Source organism: Parambassis ranga, chromosome 15 (genome assembly GCF_900634625.1).
Source record: "Parambassis ranga chromosome 15, fParRan2.1, whole genome shotgun sequence".
NCBI classification, from domain to species: Eukaryota; Metazoa; Chordata; class Actinopteri; family Ambassidae; genus Parambassis; species Parambassis ranga.
Genome location: NC_041035.1, coordinates 5,616,901 through 5,624,764, shown reverse-complemented (window position 1 = coordinate 5,624,764; position 7,864 = coordinate 5,616,901). Strand labels below are relative to the sequence as shown.

The 7,864-nt window shown below is 40.0% G+C and overlaps 1 non-coding gene across 1 annotated transcript; it reads right to left on the bottom strand.

Moving 5' to 3' along the window:
* Positions 1-6,956: 6,956 nt before the first annotated feature.
* trnae-uuc (transfer RNA glutamic acid (anticodon UUC)) lies at positions 6,957-7,028 on the bottom strand. The gene has a single exon. It is a non-coding gene; the product is annotated as a tRNA-Glu (tRNA).
* Between the last annotated feature and the right edge of the window lie 836 nt (positions 7,029-7,864).

The following is a 7,864-nucleotide window of genomic DNA, read 5'->3' as shown; positions in this document are numbered from 1 at the left end:
GGAGATGCAGGGCCATTAGTATAAAAACTTGTTGCAGTAAAAGCCACCACCATAAACAGCATAATACATGTGTATTTCTTACACGCTGATGGAAAAGGAAGTGTATCATGGAAACAGGGATATCCACTAATAAAGTTGGTGGCTAAACCCACCAGTGATGCATGCTTATCATACGCCGAAAAGCAGGTCATGTGTAGTTCCCTGTGTGTTCCTCCCTGGTACATATACAGACTTATGTCCATAGTGCTGGTGCAGGCACTGCAGACCCAGTCATGGAGGAGGGCCATTTACACTGTTATGATTTGATGTCCCATCAAAATGTTTTAAACCTTGTTTTTGTTGTTGAACTTGTGTCCCAACAACTACAGACCTGAGAGGTAGTTGTGGTCCACTATACAGAAGACTCCCCCTCCACGTCCACTAATATGTTAATGACTTAAAGTGAAGCACCACTCAGGTAGAGAGGTGCTATAGAAATGCAAATAATTCCTGTTTGTGGGTGGTGTATGGATGGAGCCACACAAAAAAAAACTTGTTACAAAAGTTCCAAAATAAGAGAAAAGTGCTGCAATGAATCATTTGATTGAGTTTGGAAATAGCCTGAGTCAGCTGTGTGTGCTGTCCTTCGCCTCTGTGACCACAATAGGGTGAAGCCATTTGCTGTTGTACAGTATATTGTATACACACACACACACAGCACCGGTGTGTCCCCTCCATCTTTAAACTTTCATTTCAGCTCATATGTTTGTGCTCATTTCTAAGTTCCTCTGTACTTTCTTTTCTTTTTACTGTCATTTGACTTGTCAGTTGCGTAATCCAATCATTTTGGATTCTCACTCTTATATGCCTCATATGATTGTAAGAGAGGCATATCAAATAATTTCCCTCCATAATTACCACCTTTGGTTCGTCCCATTAAGTTGTTAAGCTTCATTTCCTCAGTTGATTAAATTTCACATACAGACAGACCCGTAAGTTGTAGTTTTCTGTGCGTGTTACATTCATTTCCATTGCCCACATGTATATATATATATATATATATATATATATATAATATATTATATATATAATATATGTGTTTGGACACGATCTGAGGGCTTTATCACATTAAAGACTTTAATCCCCTGTGAAAGTTTGATTATAACTTTTAAAGCAATCAAGCTCTGAGTCATGTCTGCACGGTGGAATCTGCGTTTGGCTTTTTTTGTGCAGGTTTTTTTTATTATTATGTTGCAAAGCGCTTGTCGCTGAAACTTATGTGTCTCCCTATTGGACATAAAGAAAAAAAAAAACATCAAAAAGTAGCTGGAGGAATGAAAAACGTTCTTCCTAAAAAAAATGATCAGGGGGGATTAGGGAGCATCATGTCAGATCAAATCTACCAGAGATGTTAAACGGTGTTGAAGAATGACTGCTTTAACCCGAGCGTTGTGTCTTCAGAAAAGAGAGATTTCCATCAGGGTGAAGCTCTTTGATCACAGGATGAAGGTGATCAGTCTGTAACATATTGTACTGGAAACAAACACGATGAGGACTGCAGTGCTGCATGTGCTTCTCAGATGGTCTCATTTCCAGAGCTGCGAATTCATTTTTCTATCTTCAGCGTGTTGCTTTTAAGTCTGAATGTGGAAACTACATGGATGCTAATTACAAGATGTGATGTGTTTTTAAAGGAAACATCAATCTCAGATGTTTGAAATTCAGATTTTCACATAAATGCATGTTAATAATAAAAAGGGAAAAAAGTCAAGAGCTTAGCAAGTCATGTTGTTGTTCAGACTTGGAGTGAGGCCCCAGTCTGGAAGTCATTTTTTCTTTCATTATTCCAACATCACTTGAATGCATTTTGTTTGTGCACAGCCCATACAGACACAAGTCCTCCCATTCCAAGATGAGAATGGATGAAATTTCCTGCTCTTTCATCTCTTGTGTTGTAATATAGATTATTTCCTCTTGATCAAAAACAGTACTCCATATCTGTAGCTGACTCTCTCCTCAGACGTATTCAAAGAATTCCCTTTTATTTATTCATTGGTTTTTAATTTCTTAGTCCCTTCAGCTATCATCTGGTGATTTAGCCTGTGGGTGCGATAACAGTTAATGAATATCTGGGCCAATGCTGCTGCTGCTGTATGCCAAAAGGAAATTTTGGCGCCCCCAAGGAGGATTTGGCCAGAGCCAAAGGCAAACACCAGCTCCAAAAAGAATCAACAGTTTCAACAGACGTATCAAACAAATGTTAAACATGAAGACTGTTTTGTTTATTTGTCTCAGCTTTTTAAGTCAAATCATCATTACGGTATTTATGTCTTTTTCCTCTTTGTAAAGATAAAAAAACAAAGGCAGCTGTGATCAGAAATCCGCTCATCAACACTTTTGTTTTAGCATAAATCTACTCAAGGCTGTGACCTCTTATCTTTTTTTTTATCAGGATGTAGACTGATGCAAGATGTAAGCATCTAATGTGGTTACAGTTTGTCAGGATATTAGTCATAAATTAATTTTGACCCGCTTTCCTTTATGATAGCAGACTTCGCATAATAAGCCACCTGGTGCTTTAAGACAGACAACACGCTCAATGACGGCTTTTTTTGAATGGGCCCGGTGTCTCTAAGGTGAGAGTCGACCTGCGGAGCATCTGATAGTAATCCCCTGTTCCCATTCATGCTGTAGCAGAAAGCAGCAGATGACAGGGAGTGTGGCAAAATTTTGGTGCAGATTTAATGTGATTGAGGACTGGATAAAGTAATCCATCAGGTCACACATGTATTTGGTGGTGATTAGATTGTAGGATGATACATTAACGTTCAAGATTTGTAGTGTCACATGTATCTAAAGGGATTTAACCTTTGAAATAGCTGACGTTCCTTCTGTGTAACAATTACGATTAATATTAAATAAGCTGTATGTTTCCCTGTGACCTGATTATTAATCTGCATGACAATGACATAACTCATGAGCCTACAAATAATCCTGGGCCTGACCTGATGCTTGGAAGAAAAACACTGAAATAAGTATAACCTGAGCTGTGTGTGAGCCCAGCCTTCACTGTATACAGAGGTCACTCACCGCCTTTTAGGAGTTTTTTTTTTTTTTTTTTTCATCGCCTGGACACAGTTTCATCCACCTTTTCCATCATTCTAATTGATTCTGACCAAAATCTCATAACTTGCTCCAGTGAAGACACGTTGGCTTGGCTGAGTGTGGCTCTCCATTACATTCCTAAAGGGGCGCAGGGACACTGGAACTCAAATCCTCCAAAGTGTATTGATTGCTAGCTCTGTAATTAGACACAGTGGTAAAAACCCTGCTCGTCATGCTCTGTGTCAGTTGATTTGCCTTTTTTTTTCGCTCTGAAACTTTCTTTATTGGTTGTTGTGTACAAAACGTGCAGGGCTTGGTTTTTTGTGCTGCTAAAAAGTCTGTCTTCACTGGGGGAAACCACACTAAAGTCGCTGAGATGACAGTTTTTTTTCTGGTGTCTTTGTGATATTTGACACGATGTTGTGTCAATGCGACACTGTCTGTGGGACGGAGATGATGCTGTGAAGAAGAATTTTCCCAAGGGGACAATAGAGTAAAGTCCGTGTCTTTCCACTGTGACAAAATAAGATTTTTGTACCTTGCTGGTTATGAATAAATCATAAATGATAATGCTCATGGAATGGTATGATAACAACAAACTTCGATCAAACACATTTTCAAACTTCCTCATTTTGTTGCTGTAGTTGAATGATGATGATGATGATGATGATGATGATGATGAAGTGTTTGTGAGGAAAAAATTGTGTTTATTTTTCAAAACTGCAGCAGGCTGAGTGAGAAAAATGACCTACCAGTGTACAGAAATGGACAGTAAGACATTTCATTTGTGCAGAGAAAGAGAATATCTGCAGGATCTCAATAAGGGAAGATGGGCCACTACCTCTGTGTCACAGCCATCATTTAGTTTGATAAGAAAGGCGTCATTTCACACAGAAATCTTCTCCAGTGCGGCTTTAATACTGAATGGCTGCATGGCTCACTGGACTCAAATGGCTTTTCCACTGCCAAGGTTAAAGGTTTTATCCTCAGCGGGGCCACCGGATGCACAAACAACCCAGCAGGTCCATGTACACGACACTTTAATAACACAAAATAAGTAGCGTAATGTTATTTGGTACGTTTCTCACGATATCACTGCGCACGTGTATTAGACACATATGTTTAGAATAGGAAATAAAACCATCCACAATAGCTGCTTCGGTTTAATGATATGCTAACATAGACTTAGCACAAGTGGTTGTGGGAAAGGTCAGTCTTTACACAATCGTAACAATATAACCAACGTTTGGTGTTTCAGTAGCACCCTCCTGTGGCCATGTAAATAATTAGATTCCCATAGTTATGACCAATTGGTGGTCTCTCTACCTACTTGCTACCTACATGCACTAGAAGAGGTCACCTGAGTAATCTGGGTTACATTCTGCTTATCTCCCATCAGAATGGATGATTACTCTCTGTCTGCCCTACCAGTATAGGGAGAGGGTGGCATAATTGAGGGATAAGTCCTGTAAAGTCACAGTCAGACAGTAATGAAGCTCTTAGCGCAAGTTCAATCAGGAAGATTCTGTTTTTCATCATTGTTTAAAGCACGTCATCCACTAATTATCTCTCCAGCCTCCTCCCTGATCTCTCCTTCATCACCCTTCTCTCCCTCTCCCTCTCCCTCTCTCTCACTCCCTGTGTTCTCCCACCCTTTAACCTCCGACTCTGACCAGGTAATTAATAAAGAGCACCTTCCCCACCAATCAGCCGTCGGTCCGTCACTCACCTACCCAATCACGACTTAGCAGAAAATTTAAAAGTCTTTCATCTCTCCTCCAGCTGCCGTTCAGACCGACTCCGGCAACCCTCCTCCACCCCATGCACCGCCAGATTCATGCCAGTTCAAGGCCTCCTCTCTCCCACTCTCCAGCCTTCTCCACCACAACCAGGTCTACACCCGGGGGGACTTCTGATTCTAGTGGAGTCTCCTCCTGCTCCTTCCCCCTTTTCAGATGTGGTCATCGCATCAAGGTCTAAAACGCCAAAGCACATTCCAACTCTTCGCAACAAATTCGCTCTCATTCAGTCACCTGAGTCTTTCCTGGTTGAAATAATGCTGAATCTTTTTGCTCTTGGACAGCTCTGAAGTTTGTACTGACTCTGACTTGAACAGTAAAGTTTCCAGTTATGATGTTGGAGGTGGCATAAATACACAGAAGCAGCAATAGAAGGGGTTCCTGAGGGGCTAGAGTTTAGGAAACACTTGGTTAAAGTTAAACATTTTCCGCTTGACTAAGAAAACTGAAAACAGTCAGAAAACAGAAGTGATTATTGACAATTTGTGAGAATTTAAGTGGACGTCAGTGTGGGGGATTACAACACAGGCTGAAAACAGACATCAATATAGTACGTCCCTGTCTGACTGCTTTCTCTTGTCACGCTTCACTGTCTTTGAATCAACGTATTATTTTTCCACCTCAAATGATCAGATGAGTAAAAGGAAGCCAAAAAAAATTCAGAGGGGGTTACTAAAAAGAAAGAAAAGAAGGGAGAAATGGAAACAGTAGGATAGTCTTAACTTTCTCCCCAGATCCAGCACATTCGCTGCAGGCTTGAATTAATCAAACAAAGTTTTGATAGAAGACCCGAAACTGGGAAAAAGATAGGGCGAGTCAATTAATGTCTAATAATGATGTGGAAGGATAATAACATGGTTTCCCTCTGACAGAAGGACCACCTGGGTCGTCCACTGGCTGAATTTAAAGACAAGAAGGGAATTAAAATATCCAGTTAGTAGTCTTGTTAAAAGATGAGAGAAAGCAGCCTTTCTGTTACTCAGATAGCAGAGGTGGCGTTATAAAAACAAGATAATACATAAGAGTCTGAAGCACATCTGGACCTGTTTAATGAGCTGAGCTGAGCTGAGATAAGAGAGGATCAGAGGAGGAGGAAATGTTGTTTTGATTAATATTTCTATTGTTTTGGTGATTTTCTTTTATCTTAAGTGCTTTTTCACTTATTCTTTCTAAATGAAGGCAATAAATTCATAATGTCAAAAAATATATATACAGTTTTTAATTTTTTTTTTTTTTTTAAGCTGCTTTAGAATTGAAATCTGGAATGAGACACAAAATTCCTTAAAGAATGAAGTCAGCAGCCACGGCTGACTGCGAGCGCTTGGGCTGCTTTTGGATGGGCTACAACCTGAATTTAAAGAGAGGAAGCAAGAACAGAGAGAGTAAACTAAGCTTGACAAGATCACAACCCGATATTTAATTTAAGAGCGGGGGGAGGAGGGAGAGAGAAGACGGGAAAGTTAATTAATGTCCACAGATCATGCTGAGGGATAACACTGAGTTTGTTTCCCATTAGTTGAGATAATAATGGATGGAAGGATAAATTAAGACCTTTTTTTTCACTTGTTTGAGGCTAAAATCATGACTTGATTTTTAATTGGAGTTCAGGAAAGGAAAGTGTGAAGAGAGGGGTGGGGAAGAGGAGGAGATGAAGGGGAGATGGAGTGATGGATTAGTAGAAGTAATGATTGTGGTTATAATACGGCTGTTGATTTTGGCTGCAGCCTGAATTTTAATACATGCGAACAAGAAAACAAACGTTTTTTTTTCAGACTGAGGTTTGACTTGGATGTCTGTCTGCCTTCACATCCTGCCACTCCCACTTAACCTTTTTTTAATCATCAGCCACCACCTGATTCTCTATACTCACTTGCCTGTCTTCCATTTTCCAATTACTTCCTTCTGTGTGTATACTCACTCATTTACTGATTCGCTGTCAGGTTTTCTGCAACCCATCAGCCTTTGCTTCTTATTTGTAGTCTTTTAGTCTTCTAGAATAGAATATACTTTATTAATCCCTTTGGGAAGGTCCCCCAGGGTTAGGGTTAGGGTTAGGGTAAAAAAACATCACAGTTCCCATACCGGGAGTCGAACCCGGGCCGCCTGGGTGAAAACCAGGAATCCTAACCCCTAGACCATATGGGACACATTTTATACCATATGGGACACATTTTAATTCTACTGTTGTCTTATTAATTTGACGGTCTGGTGTCTCAAGCCCTCACTGCCCTTTTATGTTTAGTATGATATTTGTTTAGTATGCTGAGTGCCTGTATATTGCTGCTGCAATAGTGAAATGTCCTAGCTTGGGATGAATAAAGTACTTCTATTCTATTCTATAACTAAGTAACTCTATCAGTGCCAGATATTATTAGTGAGCATACTATCAAAGCATTTTATTTTGGAGTTGTTTGCTGCAGTTTAATACCATCATCTATAGAGAACTAACAGTATCAGTCACTTTTTACTTCACTTTTTTCCTGGAACCAGTCTCAACTTGTTTGTGTAGCTTTGCTTCAATAGCTGCTGACTGAGATGTTACTTCCTTTTTTTGTTTGTTTGTTTTTAGTAAACACTAACTCAATAGGAACATATTAAGGGGAAAGAAATGAGCATTTGCTCACACATCATTGTGTCATGTCTGTTGTCCATGTCTGTACACGGTTTCTGATCAGTATTGACTTAGACCCCCAACAGGACGTTAGCCTTGCTTCAAAGTTTTTACTGATGATCTCACTGTGCACATCATCGCCACATCAGAGCACAAGAAGGGAAAAGTAAATTGTTTGTGCAGACAACTGTGACAGGGCCACTCAGTACTGTTTACCTGCTTTGCCCATTTGTGAACTTGCAAAGAACAGAGAAAGAAAGGCACGAATGCAAATGAAACTCCAGTTATGCAGCTGTTTCAGTAAACAGTTGAATATGAAAGAGGCTAAGAAGAGAACGACAGGAGCAACGGATGAAAGAGTGATGGAAGC